Source organism: Phocoena sinus, chromosome 18 (assembly GCF_008692025.1).
Source record: "Phocoena sinus isolate mPhoSin1 chromosome 18, mPhoSin1.pri, whole genome shotgun sequence".
NCBI lineage: Eukaryota > Metazoa > Chordata > Mammalia > Artiodactyla > Phocoenidae > Phocoena > Phocoena sinus.
The window spans coordinates 11,140,469-11,159,637 of NC_045780.1; the positions used below are offsets into that span (position 1 = coordinate 11,140,469).

Here is a 19,169-nt window from a genome sequence, read left to right on the forward strand (position 1 = left end):
AGTTACTGTGTTTTTCTTTTAAAACTTCAAATTGCTCCAACTTTGGGTATCTCTTCTAGTTGGTCTCTTAGTCCATTTGACCTGACCCTGTAGTCTTTGATAGCTTCCTTGCTATTTCCTATGACGATGTTTCTGGCTCATCCTGAACATTTTGTTTCAGTCCTGGAATCAGCCGGTACTCCAAGAATCTCTAGTCTCTATTAATGGGAAATTTAGGACTTGCTGTGTTTTATCTCTACCTCCTCTTAGTTAAATCTGTATCTCCTTTCTTCCACATTGAGACATCTTGTTGGCAAGTACATGGAGCATGTTAGAATTAGAAAAGCCTATAATTACACATATAACAGTCTAAGAACTACAGTACCAATACTACCCTACAGACATAATTACTGAAAACAGTTTGTTTTCCATATGCTCTCTCTGTTCTCCTTGCCATTTTCTAATTTCTGAGGTATTAATGTTATGGGCTGAATTGTGTTCCCCCAAAATTCCTATGTTGAAGTTCCAACTCGCAATGTGGCTATATCTGGAGATAAGGTCTTTAAGGAGGTAAAGTGAAGTGAAGTCATTAGGGTGGGTCCTAATACAATATGAATGTTATAAGGAGAGGAAGTTAGAACACAGACACACGCAGAAGACACACATGAAGATACAGGGAGGAGAAGTGGGTCATTTACAAGCCAAGGAGAGAGGCTTCAGAGTCCAACCCTGCTGACAGTTTGACCTTGGATTTCTAGCCTCCAGAATTGTGAGAAAATAAATTTCTGTTGTTTAAGCTACTTGGACTCTGGTACTTTGTTATGGCAGTCCTAGCAAACTAATACAAGGGATTAACTACATTGTGAATGCACGTAGTTATTACATATTATTCTCTCTTATTTTAACTCTTAGTAGTTTTAAAGTACTTATATATTTAAGGTTCATCACATTCCTTACATTGATGTGTTTTGCCTATCTAAAGCTTATTCTATAGTTTATTCTTCAGGAAGGACTCATGGGAAGAATGTTTTTTGAGAACTGCATTTCGGTATTAGTTTATCAGGGACCATTATGTTTGACAGCCATTTGCTTTGCTATAAAGTCCTTGACTAACCTTTCTTTGTACATCTCAAATTTGTTACTAATTTTCTTCTGGCTTAAAGTATTTTTGTTGAAAGTCTGATGACAGTTTAATATGCTTTCTATTGTAAGTCACTTGCTCTTTTTGCCCACATGTTCAAAGGATTTTGTTTAAATTCAGCAATTTTGCTAGGTAGGTCTTAAATATTCTGAGTTGATTTCTCGTTTAAGTGGTATGCACTTTCAGTGTGCAGTCTTGTATCTTTTTATATTTCAAGGAATTTTTTATACTGTTCACTGTTTGTTCTATTTCCTTGCTTTGGTTTTCTTCAGAGACTTGACTATACATGTTTGATTTACTTTGCTTATCTTTAATATTTGTCACTTTATCTTGAATCTTCATCTTTTTTTTTCTTTCTCATCTTTTAAATTTAAAAATAAAGTGAAACTTACAGAAAAGTTACAAGCACAGTAGTAAGCAATTTTTTCCCTGAGCCATTTGAGAGTATTGCTGACATAATGTCCCATCATCCCTGAATATTGTGTTTGTATTCCTTTATATAATTCCTTTATATAATTATTAACATCAGTGTGTTACTACCTTTATATAATTATATATAACAAAAACATTCCCTTATATAATAATTAATATCAATGTGTTACTACCATGTAATTCTCAGACCCCATTAAAATTTTGCTAATTGTCCCATAATGTCCTTTTTAGGAAAATGATCTAGTTCACAACGTTTATGTTATAATGTATCTTTAGTCTGCTCAACAGAACAGTTTTTGTTCATTCTTTGTTCATTCTCTGTCTCCCATGCCTGGCTAATAACCCTGTTGGGTGGACACACTCCTCACCTCTCTAGGACTTTGACACCATGTTGCCTGGTTATGCTCCTGACTCAGCTGAGGGCTCTGCCACCCTGCTGGCCACTGCAGCTCCTCACCTCTACCCCTAGTGCAAACCCCTGCCTTGTTTAGCCCTACCTGTTAGCTTTATGAATTTTCAGGAAGGCAGGAGGAATAGTAAGAGGAAAAGAGCTTCATTTCTTTGTGTTTTATTTTTTTGTTTTATTTTTTTGTTTAATGCCAGCTTTATTGGGATATAATTCACATATATTCAATTCACCCATTTAAAATTTATAATCCAAGGGTTTTAGTATATTCACAGATATATGCAACTATCAACACAGTGAATTTTAGAACATTTTTACCATCTCAGAAAAGAAACCTTGCACCCTTTAGCTCTCAACTTTTTATTCTCTCACTCCTTACCCCATTTCTAAGCAATCACTAACCTTTCTGATTCTATAGATTTGCCTATTCTGGACATTTTATATAAATTTTGAAATTGGGAAATGATGGGTCCCTTTAATTTCCACATAAATTTTAGGATCAACTTGTCAGTTTCTGAAAAAAAAACACACCCACACAAAACAACAACAATAACAACAAAACCCAACTGTGATCTTGATAGAGATTGTGTTGAATCTTTTATTTGGAGAATCTTACCAACTACACAATATTAAGTCCTCCAATCCGTGAACATGGGATGTCTTTACATTTATTTGTGTCTTCTTAATTTCTTTCAAAGAGGATTTGTACTTTTTGCCATAAGTCAAATGCCAGAAATCTTGACTTCTTTTGTTAAATTTATTCTCTAGTATTTTATTATTTTTGATGCTGTCATAGAGTTGTTTATAAATGTTATGTTTGATTTTCTTTGCTAGTGTATACAATGGATTTTTATGTTATGATTCTGTATCCTGCAATCTTGCTGAAAATACTAGCACTAATAGTTTTATCTAGAATCTCCAGTATAATGTTGAACAGAACATTAGCACAGGTATCCTTGTCTTGTTACTGATCTTAGGGGGAACGCTTTCAGTCTTTTAGCATTAAATGTGTTGTTATCTGTGAGCTTTTCATTGATGCTTTTTATCAGATTGGGGAAACTCCATTTTTACCCCTACTTTGCTGAACACTTTTTAAAATAAAGGGGTGTTGGATTTTGTCAAATGCCTTTGCTGTGTTTATTAAGATAAGCATTTATTGAGATAATAATATTAACAGTATTAATTAGTCTAGGTATAGGTTTGTCAATTTTGATCTTTACAAAGAATCAGCTTTTGTTTTTGTTGTGTTTTCTCTATTGTTTTTCTTATTCTCTATTTCAATAATTTTTCCTGTAATTCTTAGTGTTTTCTTCCTTCTGCTTGTTTTATGTTTAGTTTGTTCTTTTGTTATCCAATGTCATAAGGTGGAAGACTTGGTTGTTGATTTGATGTCTTTTTTAATATAAACACTTACAGTGTTGCCTCTGAGTACTGCTTTACCTGCTTATGTTTTGGCATTTGTGCCTTTATTTTCATTCATCTCAAAACATTTTATAATTTCCCTTTTGACTTCTTTTTGACACATTTTTATTTAGCAATTTGTTGTTTATTTCCACAATATTTTTGAATTTCTGAAATTTCTTTCTATTATTGATTTCTAATTTGATTCCATTTTGGTCAAAGAAGGTACTTTGTATTATTTTTACCCTTGTAAATTTAATCAGGTTTGATTTATGGCTTAGCATTGCTCTATCCAATGTTTGATGTACAGTTAAGAGTTATGTATATTCTGCTGTTGTAGGGTGTAGTGTTATAGAGATATCTTTTAGGTCTGATCACTTTATAGTGTTATTCAACTTTTATGTTTCTTTGTTGACTTCTGCCTAGTTGTTCTATCCACTGTTTGACTTGGGAATTGAAGTTATCAACTATTAATCTTAACTTGTCTTAATGTTTCTTCCTTCATTTCTGTCAAGTTCTTCTTCATGTATTTTGGTGCTTGGTTGTTAGATGCACATATGTTATTATCTTCTTGGTGGATTGATTCTTTTATTATTGTTAAATGTCACTCTGCCTCTAGTAACATATTTTGTTTAAAGTCTGTTTTCGCTTAGTACAGCAACTCCAGCTTTCTTGTGGATTGTTGATAAATTTTCCCTTTTACTTTGAATCGATTTTTGACTTTGACTCTAGAGTATGCCTCCTATAGACAATACATTGTTAGATCTTGTTTTATTATCCAGTCTAATAACATCTGCCTTTTTTTTTTTTTTTTTTTTTTGCGGTACGCGGGCCTCTCACCGCTGCGGCCTCTCCCGTCGCGGAGCACAGGCTCCGGACGCGCAGGCTCAGCGGCCGTGGCTCATGGGCCCAGCCACCCCGTGGCACGTGGGATCTTCCCGGACCGGGGCACGAACCCGCGTCCCCTGCATCGGCAGGCGGACTCTCAACCACCGCGCCACCAGGGAAGCCCCAACATCTGCCTTTTGAGCAGATTGTTTTTCCATTCACCTTTAATGTTACTGGTATAGTTGGATTTACATCTGCCGTTCTGTTACCTATGTCTCATGTTCTTTTTAATTCCTTTATTTATTCTTTACTGCTTTCTTTTGAATTAAATGAATATTTTCTATTGTAGCATTTTCATATCTTTAATGAATTTTTTCACTCTATTTCTTTTACTTATTTACTTAGTTGTTACTATAGGACTTACCATTTAAATTTTAACTTATCAGAATCAGCTTCAGATTTATACTAACTTAATTCCCATGAGATATAGAAATGTTACTTCTTATAGATGTATTTTGTTTTTCTTCTTTTTTGTGATATAGTTATATGTAGTACATATTACAATGTTGGTTACAAACCCAACATTACATTATTATAATTATTACTTTATATAGTTGAATGTCTTTTAAGGAAGCTGAGAGAAGAAAATCAACTGTATGTTTATAGCTTTTGTTATATTAACCTAATTTTCATTTATGGATTTCCTCATTTGTTCATTTATCACCTGGACTTATTTCCTTAGCTCAATATAGCTTTCCCACTCACCTCCTTTGTGTTGTTATTAGCAAATACATTACATTTTTCTGTTACAGGCAAAACCATACTTTATATACACATTATCTTATAAAATTGCTTTGAAATCTGTTAAGAGGGAAAAAGGAGAATAAATATGCATTTATACCATCTTTTATAACCACATGACTACTGGTGCTCTTTGTTTTTCATGTGGATTCAAATTACTGTCACTTTTAGCTTGAAGGACTTCCCTTTGTTATTTCTTGTAAGGTAGGTCAGCTAGCAGTAAATTATCTTAGTTCTTATTTATTTGGGAATGTATCTTATTTTCCTTTTAGATTTGGAAGCTAGATTTGCTGGATATAAATTCTTGGTTGATATTTTTTTCTTTGAGTACTTTGAATGCTTTATTCCTCTGTGTTCTGGCCTCCATTTTTTCAGATGAGAAGTCTGCTGTTGATCTTATTATTGTTCTCTTTTAAGTAAAGAGTCGTTTTTCTTGTGCTGCTTTTAAGATTTTCTCCTTGTCTTGGGCTTTCACCATTACTATGACTTTTCTGTTTGTAGATTTCTTTGCTTTTATCTTTCTTCAAGTTCATGGGCTTCCTGAATAGGTAAATTAATGCTTTTCAATAAATTGGGAACTTATCATCCATTAAATTTTTGAATATTTTGCTTTTCTTTTCTCTTTCTTCTCTGCTTTTGGTATTCTCATTCTTCATACCTTAGTACAGTTAATTGTTTCCCACATTTCTCTGAGGCTCTGATCATTCTTCACTCTCTTTTCTCTCTGGTTTTTGGATTGCATAACCTTTATCTGTTTATCTTATATTTGCTAATTCTTTCTTCTGCTTGTTCAAATATACTGTTGAGACCCTACAGAGAATTTTTCAATTCATTGTACTTTTCAACTCCAGAATTTCCATTTGGATTGTTTGTATAATATCTTTCTCTCTTTTAAAAAAAAATACTAAATTTTAATTTTTTTTTTTTTTTTTTTTTTTTTTTTTTGCGGTACGTGGGCCTCTCACTGCTGTGGCCTCTCCCATTGCGGAGCACAGGCTCCGGACGCGCTGGCTCAGCGGCCATGGCTCACGGGCCCAGCCGCTACGCGGCACGTGGGATCCTCCCGGACCGGGGCACGAACCCGCGTCCCCTGCATCGCAGGCGGACTCTCAACCACTGCGCCACCAGGGAAGCCCCTAAATTTTAATTTTATTGATATTTAAAAATACTAATTCTATTAATATTTTCACAGGTTTATTGAGAAGTAATTGACTATGTCACTGTATAAGTTTAAGGAGTACAGCATGATGATTTGGTTTACATATATTGTGAAATGATTATTGTAATAGATTCAGCTAATATCCATCAGCTCATATAGATACAATAAAGAAAAGAAAAAAGGTTTTTCTTGTGATTAGAACTCTTAGAATTTATTAAAAACTTTTTCTTGTGATTAGAACTCTTAGAATTTATTCTCTTCACTTTCCTATATATCAATATCTATCTCTTAATTGATATTCTCTATTTAATGTGACATTGTCATCATAACTATATTTACTTCTCTAATTATGGTTTCCTTTAGTTCTTTGAACATGTTTTTAATGGCTGCTTTGAAGTCTTTTTCTGTTAAATCTGACATCTGATTGCTGTCACTAGCAATTTCTGTTGCCTGCTTCTTCTCCCATGTATGGGTCATATTTTCCTGTTTCTATGTCTCTCAGTGTTTGGTTGGGAAATGGACATTTTAGGTAATATATTGCTGCATGTCTGGGTACTACTATCCCCGTCTCCTTGTAGGGCTTATTATTTGTTTATTGACTGGATAGATTACTTTAGTGGGTTTTTTCTTAATTTTAATTTTTTTCTTAAATATTTGCAAGAACTCAGCATTGAAGCTGCAGCCTAGAGTGTTTTCTGAATAAAAATTATAAATATAAATTTTTAAATAGATGTCAGAGAGTTCATATTTTATATTTCTTCTTTGAATGCTTTTAAATTTACTTTTCAAGTAATACATACATTTCATTTATATGATTTTAGTCTTTGGAAGTTTGCTGAAGTTTGTCTTATGAACCCAAATATGTGTCCTCTTTGCTAGTTGTTCCATGTGTTCTTGAAAAGAATGTGTATTGTCCTCTTGTTACACATAGTGTTCCATATTGAAATATTATACTGAAATGTTCTGTTTTTAAGAAAGCTGAGTCATGTTACTCCTTTGAGTATAATTAGTACAAAATATGGTCATACACGGGTTTTTCTTTAAAAAATTATAATAGCTTTATTAAAGTATAGTTTACATATCATACAATTCACTCATTTTAAGTATACAAGTAAATTATTTTATATAAGCTTACAGAGTTGTGCAAACATCACCACAATCCACTTTTAGAACATTCCTACCACCCTGGAAAGATCTCACTTGCCAATTCTCAGTCATTCCTCATTCTCATCCCCATCCTATTCAAACCATTTTATATAATAGTTCTCTTTTGGAAAATTCTTCTTAAAATAATAATCCAATAAATATTGATATTTATGCACAAATCTGCTTATTATACCTTAAAAAATAAAAGTTTGAAGATTTAGAAGTGATCTGAATACCACAAATGGGATTAAGATAAGACAATTATTTTATGTACGTAATGGATTATATGTTTACAGTCATTTAAATTGAATCATATTTTTAAAATATGGCATAATTAATTGTGATGTGAAGTTGTGTTGCTACAATTAGCCAAAGTATGGAATAATGATCTTTGTATAACAGACTGAAAAAATTAAGACCATTCTTTTTCCCCAAATAAGACTAGTTTTATTAGACATCTTACGTTATATTTCCCCAAAAAGATTTTATAACTTCCAAGAGAATATATTAAACATTTTTGATTCCTTTGTAAGCAGTATGAACTAAATGAAAGTAAAGTTTTTTTTTTACCTGATAATGGAATGTACATACAGTTCAGCAGTGTTAAAATGTAGACATGGAGAAGCTATTTACAGTGTTTCACAACACGCTTCTCAGTATTTTATTCCAGTCCTTATTTTTAGAAACCATGTACTTGGAGTTCTTAAGCATCATAGGTATAATACCCCCCAAAAAAACAAACAAAAAGGGTAAGAAGTATCACTAAACTGCTTCAGACAAATTACTTTTAAAATATAGTAATCATGAGCCAAGGAGAGCGATATCTTTAGTGTTTTGCATGACTTTTTACTTAAATTTACTTAAATTCATTGAATATTATTTTAAAAGTTGTATCAGTAATTATTAGTACAGGACTTTCAGCTCAAAAGACTTGCTTGCAAGTTCAATGTGGGGCAAAGGACATGGGTGATTCCATATTCATACTTAATGGCTGCTTTGTTTCTCAAAACAAACAATTCTTTTATACATGAAGTAAATCAAGGAAAAGTGTGCAGCCTCTCTGAAAAGAGCCGAAGAAAAACATTTAAACAGACAAAAACTGAAAAGTGGTAGACTTTAGCAACAGTAGAAAACCAGAGTTTTATGATTGGAGTCCAGAAGGAAGACCAAAATCAAGGAAGATTAAATAGGGTAGTGTATTTTTAATCTTAAACATTAGGGGGTAGATGATTTTACTCTAAATCGTGGATTTTCCCTGAAGAAGGAAAAGTCATTTAAAAGTAGCTTTAAAATGACTTGGGAAAATGAAAATGATTACATTATGTTGAATTTTCTCATACAACTTTACAATTCAGAAGACATTTATTAAAGCGTTTCTGTGTACAGAGCACTATTATAGGTATTATGGAAGATGCAAAACTATAAATTATCTTTAAGGATCTTACAGCCAAATAAAGGAGAAAGACATAGAAAAGCTAAAAAGTAAAGTTGCATGAAAATATAGTCATGGTATAATCTGTGAACACTAAGTCCTATGTGATCATGGAGAAGGGTTCTGATTGTAAGAACTGGGAAATGCTTGGAAGAGAAGACAGCTTTAGAACCAGTTCGGGGCACTTCCCTTGTGGTGCAGTGGTTAAGAATCCGCCTGCCAATGCAGGGGACACAGGTTCAATCCCTGGTCCAGGAAGATCCCACATGCCACAGAGCAACTAAGCCTGTGCACCACAACTACTGAGCCTGTGCTCTAGAGCCTGTGTGCCGCAACTACTGAGCCTGCATGCTGCAATTACTGAAACCTGTGTGCCTAGAGCCCGTGCTCGCACCAAGAGAAGTCACCACAGTGAGAAGCCCGCACAATGCAACAGAGTAGTCCCTGCTCACCGCAACTAGAGAAAGCCCATGCTTAGCAACGAAGACCTTACACTGACATAAATAATTAAATAAATTAATTTAAAAAAAAACAAAAAACCAACAAAAAATGGTTCAGGGAGGCCCCAGAAGCTTTAGATTCATAAAAATTAAGTGATTTTTGTTTCTTTTGCTGGGGGAAAAATCTGTTTCCCTCTGTCACCTTTCATGAATTCATCCAACAGAAAAACACTCTTGTTTTTTTTAATCAATTGGTATCCTTTAGCCAGTTTCTTTTACTTACGAGGATGACAATTAGAATTCACAAATAATCTTTTAAAACCTACTATCCAGTTTACAAAATTTCTTGCTTAATTAATTCATTTTTAAAACATTCAACCTTCTGATTTTGTCCATAATGGAATAACTGGTACTAGATGTGCCCTACCACTGTAAATCACTATGAAAATGGGTAAAATACACAAAGCATCCGTTTTTAGACATTTGTCAGTACACATAGCACAGGCCCAAGATCCTTGAGAGGAGGAAAACATTTTGAGATGAGCTTGTTAACGACCCCAGCTCTCTGGCTAGGGCTAGTGTTTTTATTGAGGCATAAAGGAGGTAGAAGCTAGGCATAGCCGGTTGGGCCTGCTGCTCTGAGGTACTGAAACAGCTGGAACTTGTGGGGCAGGGTATCGAAAAGGAGCAAGCTCTTGGGGTAAGGATAGAAGTCTTTGTCAGGGTTCCCGTGTAGAGATGCTGTGAGCCGTGGGTGGAAGATATTACCAAGAGCAGAAGAGAGATACCAGAGGTCACACAGTTGTTTGAGACTTTGGAGTATCGACCCAATTAGAGAAGGTTTATGCCCACGTCCTCGAGTGCTCAGTAATTATTAAACAAACAAATGAGGGACTTCCTTGGCAGTCCAGTGGTTAGGACTCTGCCCTTCCACTGCAGGGGGCATGGGTTTGATCCCTGGTCGGGGAACTAGGATCCCTCATGCCGCATGGCATGACCAAAACCAAAACCAAAACAAACGAATGACACTAGTGGTGTAGACAATTCAGGGGTTTCCTCTATTAGATTATAATTATTCACACATTTTCCCCATCATATCATTTCTAAAAAGTGTATCTTTTATCATTCTATGATATTGATTGCTTTTGCAATTTAATTTTTAAAACTTTCAACCTACCAAAATATCCATCCTTCTGTGCAACTACATGCATGTTAAAAAAAATCTTTGGGGAGTTCCCTAGTGGCCTAGTGGTTAGGATTCCAGGCTTTCACTGCCGTGGCTCGGGTTCAATCCCTGGTCAGGGAACTGAGATCCTGCAAGCTTCGTGGCGCAGCCAAAAAAAAACAAAAACAAAAAAAACAACTTTTCTTATATTAGAAGAATGAGTTACATAAAATTACTTGATATTTGTAAATGATTGCTTAATTTGGTATAAGTAGTTTATTAACATTATGTTTAATATTTCTCTTAGATATTGGTTTGTATTAGTGATGTGTTTCTCTTGTTCAGTATTTGAAATATTGCAGTAATTATAGTGCTGGTACTTGGCACTTCTGCTAATTTGATATATGTCATTGTTATAACTTTTTAAGATTTGATTGGTTGAGTCATTTTCAACTATGTTGAAGCATTCACTTCACTCCTTGCATTGAAATACTCTATGTTAATCTATTTGCCCTTTGTTGGCATGCTTGTGACTGTAACCTTTTTTTTTCCTCTACATTCTTTCTTATCAGGATCTGGTAATAATGATTGTAGGGCATGTGATTGAATAAAATTCAATAATATATTGAATAATTGTTATATTCAAGGAACTGTTCTAAAGCTTTGGGGGTTAAGCTTATACTTTATTTATGAGAATAATTGTATCTGTAAATGTTTATAATTAAAAGTTGACATGTATACCACAAAAGAAACATAATGCAAATACTATTAACGTTTTGGGGAAGGATGATTAATTCCAGCTGCAGAAGATTTAGGAACTCTTCATAGAGAAGGAAAGTTTTCAGGGTTCTTGAAAAAACTAAGTAATGGAGAGGGTGAGCAGGACGTGATGATAGAATGTGAGACAGTGGGCATGATTGAAGGGATAGAAGCAAGGGAGTACAGGATGTGTTTATGGATTGATCCATAATCAGGCATGGCTTCATGGGAAAATACAGAGTAGATGGTGTGATTTATGGTAGAATGCGAGGGTGATTATCATAAGTTGAAACCAAGTTATTGAAGGTTTTGAATATCAAAACAATGAATTTGGATTTTCCAGTCATGTGGAATTATCAAAAAATTTGTAGCAAGAGAATGGTTTGATCCTATATATGTATTTTCCTTGAGTAGTTTGGAGATATTAGAGTTTGAATGATTATTTTTTAATGAATTCAGATGGATTATTTATTCGTTTTGGGGAGAAAATCATTGTACAATATACAAGTGGCAACATTCTCTTAATTATACATCAGAAAATATGATTCCTTGAATATTGGAATGTCATTACTATGTTAATATCAGCATCATTTGTCACATAATGATTCTGGGGAAAGCAATAGCTTTTGTCAAATATATATTATTCTAACATAAATTCAATGAAAAAATGACTATATCCTTGACATTGGTGAAGTTTTCAGAGATTAGTGTTAGAAAAATAATATGCCTCTGCTCATATAACAATTAGATAAACTTAATTTTTTTGAGTTTAGCAGTGTTGTGGCACATTTTCTCATATTTGTGTTAAGTAATTCTAGTTTGGGTAATTAAAGTTCTGCTCAATGAGACTTTGCCTCAATAGCAACTATGTCAGTTATCTGAATTACACTGTCGTCAGTGCAATATGCCATTACCATAACATTTATAGTAAATGTTTTATGAGTAACATTTAAGAAAAAAATTAACAAAGAAAATGTATAATATTAAGTAGAAAAGGAAGTAGTAATAATAGCAGCTACCATTTTGCTTTAAAAGTACCAGGTATTGTTCATAGTGCTTTATTTATATTATTTTATGTGTTGGTTGTGTAGCAGATGAGAGGCAGATAACTTGTGGGTGATTATCTATAGGTGACAGAGTTGGGATACAAACTCAAGTCTAATTGGTTTTGAAGTTACGGCTTTTAACTATATTGTACTGTACTGTTTTTTTTTAAATTTTTTAAAGCTTTTTGTCCAGTTTTATTGAAATACAATAGATACATAACATTTCTTAGTTTAAAGTCTACAACATAATGATTTGATATGTGTATATATTGCAAAATGATTTATCACAATAAGGCTAATTAAATCCATCACCTCACAAAGTTATAATTTGTTTTTGTGTTAAGAACTTTTAAAATATACTTTCCTAGGAACTTTCAAATATAGTATTGTTAACTATAACCAACATGCTGTGCATTATATACCCAGCATTTATTCATCTTATAACTAGAAGTGTGTACTTTTTGACCACCTTCACCCATTTTTCCCACCCCCTCCCCCCTTGTCTCTGGCAATCACCAGTTTGTTCTCTGTTATCTAGAGCTCGATTTTTAGATTCCACAGATAAGTGATGTTGGTCCTTCTCTGACTTATTTCACTTGGCATAAAGCCCTCAAGGTCCATCCATGTTGTTTCAAATTTCAAGATGTCCTTCTTCTTTTATAGCTGAATACTTAATGCCATCGTTTCTTTATTCATTCATCCATCAATGGATACTTAGTTTGCTTCCATGTCTTGGCTATTGTAAATAACTTTTCAGTGAACATGGGGGTGCATATATCTTTTTGAGTTAGTGTTCTTGTTTTGTTCAGATAAATATCCAGAAGTGGAATTGCTGGATCATATGGAAGTTTTGTTTTTAATTTTTTGAGGAACCTCCATACTTGTTTCCATAGTGGATGCAATAACGCACTCATCAACTTTGTTTTTGTTTTTGTTGTTGTTGTTTGTTTTTTGCAGTACGCGGGCCTCTCACTGTTGTGGCCTCTCCCGTCACGGAGCACAGGCTCCGGCCGCGCAGGCTCCGCGGCCATGGCTCACGGGCCCAGCTGCTCCGCCGCATGTGGGATCTTCCCGGACCAGGGCACGAACCTGTGTCCCCTGCATCGGCAGGCGGACTCTCAGCCACTGCGCCCGGGGAAGCCCTCACTCATCAACTTTTAATTGAGCTTTCGGGCTTCCCTGGTGGCGCAGGGAAGGGCGTACCGCAAAAAAAAAAAAGATCCTTAACTTAATTGAGCTTTCAAAGAAAACAAAGATGGCTATGCCAGTCTTTACCCATGATGGGCTGTTTAACAGGGAGAATAAGTAAAATGTCAGAAGTTTAGCAATATATAACAATAGGTTAGAGTCAATTTGAAATTTGTAAGCTGCTCTTGAAGCTCCTCTGGAAATTCTAGGTGGTATAGCATGGTGAACTGTGAAAATTGTCTAATTGTAGGCATCGATTAAATATGGTTACCTCCAGCATGCATTCTGGTTACAAGCAGAGACTTTGGTGTAACTAAATCTTTGAAAAGAATTTCAGATTTAAATTCTTCAAAATTGTAGATATAACAGTGTGTGTGGTCTAAAAACAATTTTCATCTACTTTTTTGTAAAGTCTGTTTTACTATCTATGTTGTTTACCTGCATTCTTCTCCAAAGGGTTGGATGCTTATATCTCTCTGTTAAAAACAGTACATATGACAGCTCATCAGAATTAGGAAGTCGTGTTATTTGATGCCCTCTCAATTTGAGGATTATATAACATATTTAACGTTTTTACATGCTTCCTTTTTAGAGAAATTCTGAAATACATTTATTTATACTTTTAATTTCTATTTCCTAGACTTTTTTTTCTTTTTTTTTTTTTTTTGGTGATACGTGGGCCTCTCACTGCTGCGGCCTCTCCCGTCGCAGAGCACAGGCTCCGGCCGCGCAGGCTCAGCGGCCATGGCTCATGGGCCCAGCCGCTCCGCGGCATGTGGGATCTTCCCGGACCGGGGCACGAACCCGTGTCCCCCGCATCGGCAGGCGGACTGTCAACCACTGCGCCACCGGGGAAGCCCTCCTAGACATTTTGATACTAATACTAATAATTATTTTTTGTTCCATAAGCCGGGGGTCCCCAAACCCTGGGCCACAGACCGGTAGCAGTCCGTGGCCTGTTAGGAACACGGCCGCACAGCAGGAGGTGAGCGGCGGGCTAGTGAGTGAAGCTTTATCTGTATTTACAGCCGCTGCCCATCGCTCACATTACTGCCTGAGCTCCACCTCCTGTCAGATCAGTGTCGGCATTAGATTCTCATAGGAGCAAGAACCCTACTGTGAACTGTGCATGTGAGGGATCTAGGCTGTGCGCTCCTTATGGGAATCTAATGCCTGATGATGAGGTGGAGCTGAGGCGGTGATGCCAGCGCTGGGGAACTGCTGCAGATACAGATTCTCACTAGCAGAGAGGTTTGACTGCACAGAGACCATAATAAACAATTGCTTGCAGACTCATATCAAAACCCTATCAGTGAGTGGCAAGTGAAAGCAAGCTCAGGGCTCCCACTGATTCTGCATTATGGTGAGTTGTATAATTATTTCATTATATATTACAATATAGTAATAATAGAAATAAAGTGCACAATAAACATAATGCAGTTGAATCACCCTGAAACCATTCCCTGACCCCTGTTCCATGGAAAAATTGTCTTCCATGAAACCGGTCCCTAGTGCCAAAAAGGTTGGGGACCGCTGCCATAAGCGTAGAATTTTATTTAGCAAAATAAATTCTTAAAATATAGATTTATTTTGAAAGCTCATAAAAGGAGAGTTAACATTACATTTTATGTTTTAAATTAATATGGAAGACTGTAATCAGCATATTTTAAGCAAGCAAGTAATCTAATTTGCCATGTTTTTGCTGGTGTTGCTCATATTTTAGGATACATTTTTAAATTTAAAATGCTTCATTATTAGTGAACACTGTAGCATGTTGTTTAGATTCACTATTTCATGCATTTCACTATTGGGGCAAAAATTTGTGAGTAAACATTATTAATATGAATTCATGTTCGAAGAATGAATATCTGTTGCAGCTGAAAAGAATCAACCTATTAGCAATACCGTATTTAAAGGATTCTTATTACACCAGCATAAAATCATCTAATGGGGCTATTTATATTTGATTTACTAATTGAAGAATAATTTTTGTATAAATTTGTCAGAAATACCCATATTTTATTTAAAAAAATTACCAATAAGCAAAGTCTGTAATTAGGAAGCAAAATCTCCTCTGGGAAGCGGTGCTAAAATAAACAAAACAAAACAAAACAAAAAAACCAAAAACTGTAGCATTAGAATAATCTGATCGTTGGATACATGCTTCATGAGTAAAATGTTTTATAAGATACTTGGGGATAGTGTTAGGATAGACCTACCTTATATTGACTTATGCTTCATAATGAACAATATTTCTGGTGAAGCCATTAGATATTTCCCACTGGCCCTAGCTACAACAAAACAATTGGAAAGGCAACAGTTATGGATGATAATAAAGATATCTGAAGTATGCACACCCAGTTCAAACCTTTTTGTGTAATCTTAATTCTTCTACTCATGATCTCATCTATAGTTTGCTATATAAATTTCATTACAGAACTTCCTTTTTTCTTTTTTGACTTTTAAAAATTAAGATATTGATATGTAACATTATATTAGTTTCAGGTGTACAACATGATTGGATATTTGAATATATTGCAATATGATCACAATAAGTCTAGTTAACATGCATCACCATACATAGTTACAAATTTTTTTCTTGTAATGAGACCTTTTAAAATCTGTTCTTTAAGCAACTTTCAAATATATCATACAGTGTTGTTAACTATAATCGTCATGCTGTGTATTACATTCCCATGATTTACTCATTTTATAACTGGAAGTTTGTACCTTTTGACCCCCTTCATCCATTTTGCCACCCCCCTCCTCCTTGTCTCTGGCAACCACCTATCTGTTCTCTGTATCTATGAGTTCGTTGTTTTATTATTATTATTTTTAGGTTCCACACACAAGTGGGATCATATGATATTTGTCTTTTTCTGTCTGACTTATTTCACTTTGCATAATGCCCTTAAGGTCCATGCATGTTGTTGTAAATGGCAAGATATCATTCTTTTTTTATGGCTGAATAACATTTCAGTGTACATATATACCACTTTTTCTTTGTTCATTCATTTATCCGTGGACATCCTTGCCATTCTCTGCATTTCTATACATCCTCACCAACATTTGACATCTCTTGTTTTTCTGATAATACCCATTCTAACAGGAGTGGGGTGATACTTCATTGTGGTTTTGATTCGCATTTCTCTGATGGTTAGTGATGTTGAGCACCTTTTCATGTACTTTTGGGCCATCTGTGTCTTATGTCTTTTTCAGAAAAATGTTCACATCTGCACATTTCTTAAATGAATTGTTTCTTTGCTGTTGAGTTGTATGAGTTCTTTTTATATTTTATATATTAACCCCTTATCAGATACATGATTTGCAAATATTCTCTCCTGGTTGGTAGGTTTCCTTTTCATTTTGTTGATGGTTTCCTTTGTTGCTGTGTAGAAGCTTTGTAGTTTGATATAGTCCCACTTGTTAATTTTTGCTTTTGTTGCCTTTGCTTTTGATGTCAAATTTAAAAAAAAAATTCCTTAGTTTAAGGTAGCTCTACTAAGCTAGAACATATGTTGCTCTTTTTCCAGTTGCTATTCCCATCATTTACACATAGTTTTTCTTAGTAAAATATCATCAACATAAGGAGGCATCACTTCTCTACTTGATTGTACTACAATTTGCTTTTGGGTTATCCAGCTACTGTAGTCTTTCATTATTTGGTCAGCTTCCCCTGTGTCTCAATGTTCTGTATACTCTTCCCCCAAATTCCCTCAGCTAAATAATTTTATTTCTATAAATTAACTCATTTGTTTTACTCCTCTAAAATAATTAATTGTGCTTTTGATCATTGGCTCACAAAATAAGTCAAAATTCTAATGTATTTGTGAAATTTTACTTTGAGAAGATTGAGTTAGAAACAAATGTTGGGATTGACATATACACACTACTATATATAAAATAGAGAACTAATAAGGACCTACAGTAGTATAGCTCAGGGAACTACTCTCATTATTCTGTAGTAAGTGCCACATACGAATGAGTTCTGTTCTGAGAGCTCTTTTGTAAATCTGATTTGTTCATAAGTCCAACAAAGTTAGCCTAGTTACCCAGCTTACACAGTCGGTTATATAGTACTGTACTGGAATAGGTTTATAATACTTTTCACACAAATAATACATAAAAAAACAAACACAAAAAATAAAGAAAACATTTTTAATCTTCCAGTACAGTACCTTGAAAAGTACAGTAGTACAGTACAACAGCAGACATACAGGGGCTGGCATCGAGTGAACAGGCAGGAAGAGTTACTGACTGGAGGAGGGAGATGGTAGAGCTGAAGGATCGTCAACAATAGGAGATGTTTGCTTCCGGATATCCTGGGCTTGAAATAAAGATACTGTACTACTGCACTCCATATGGTACTGCACAGTAAAGTACACAAAAGCACAACCACTTGTAGAGGATGCACCCACGTGACAGTGTACGCCAGACACGTGAATTAACTTACGTGATTGAATATGCGAACATAGTTCACATCTTTGAAAGCTCACAACTTGAAGGTTCATATGTAGGGGACTTACTGCAATGACCTATATGGGAAAAGAATCTACAAAAGAGTGGATGTAGGTATATGTATAACGGATTCACTTTGCTATACAGCATAAACTAACACAAATTTTTTTTTTTTTTTTTTTTTTTTTTTTTTTTTTTTGCCATTCACGGGCCTCTCACTATTGTGGCCTCTCCCGTTGTGGAGCACAGGCTCCGGACGCGCAGGCTCAGCGGCCATGGCTCATGGGCCCAGCCGCTCCGCGGCATGTGGGATCTTCCCAGACCAGGGCGCGAACCCGTGTCCCCTGTATCGGCAGGCAGACTCTCAACCACTGCGCCACCAGGGAAGCCCTAACACAACATTTTAAATTAAGTATACTCCAGTAAAAATTTAAAAAAATTAGCATCCAAAAGAACCCAAATTTTAAACATTTTGAGCATTTATGATTTTATTGAAATACATATTAAAATAGTTGTTTTACAGTACTAGGGCAACCAGTGAAGAAGGCAGTCAGCTGGATTTTATATTGCAGTATTATTACCTAATATAGTTAACTCATAATTTCATTAAAATATTTTTAAAAAGAATTTTTTGTTTCAATTTCCTATTGTAATTGTCATCTATTCTTTAGGGGTTTAACATGGCCATCATGATTTTTTTGTGGAGTAGCATTGATATTCACTATCTTGATAAACTTTTTATAGTAAAGACATATTTTTGTGAATAAACATTTTTTTTAGTCTCAAATGATAACCATTATAGCCATTTCTATATTAGTAATTCATGTGCCAGCCACTACTTACTTCTATAAATACTTTTGAAACTGTTAACGAGCAAAATTAAATTTATGTTATGAATTATTAAAGTAAAATTCTATTTACATTTAGTATCATCTGGCTTTATAATCTAATAAAATTATTTTATAAATAGTCAAAAACTTAATAAAGATCAGGTCATGCTTTGTGACCACCTAGAGGGGTGGAATAGGGAGGAAGGGTGGGAGGGAGATGCAAGAGGGAGGAGATATGGGGATATAAGTATATGTATAGCTGATTCACTTTGTTATATAGCAGAAACTAACACACCATTGTAAAGCAATTATACTCCAATAAAGATGTTATAAAAAATAAATAAAATAAGATAAACACGTTCCACACACACACAAAAACACTTAATAAAATGAGAATATGAAGATCTGAGCATGTTTATTAGCATAATAAAATTTAACTCATAGAACTGAAGTGAGAATAACAAAATAATATAATACCACTGACTAGCGCCTGACACTTGGAAGGGTCACAACAATTTTTTTTTTATGTTTCTCTTCTTTAAATGTTTAAAATGTTTC

At 34.7% G+C, this 19,169-nt stretch overlaps 1 protein-coding gene across 7 annotated transcripts in view; it reads left to right on the forward strand.

Annotated features, from left to right (window-relative positions):
- NBEA (neurobeachin) overlaps positions 1–19,169 on the forward strand; it is a 620,064-nt gene that overhangs the window by 89,597 nt on the left and 511,298 nt on the right. The window lies entirely within an intron of this gene.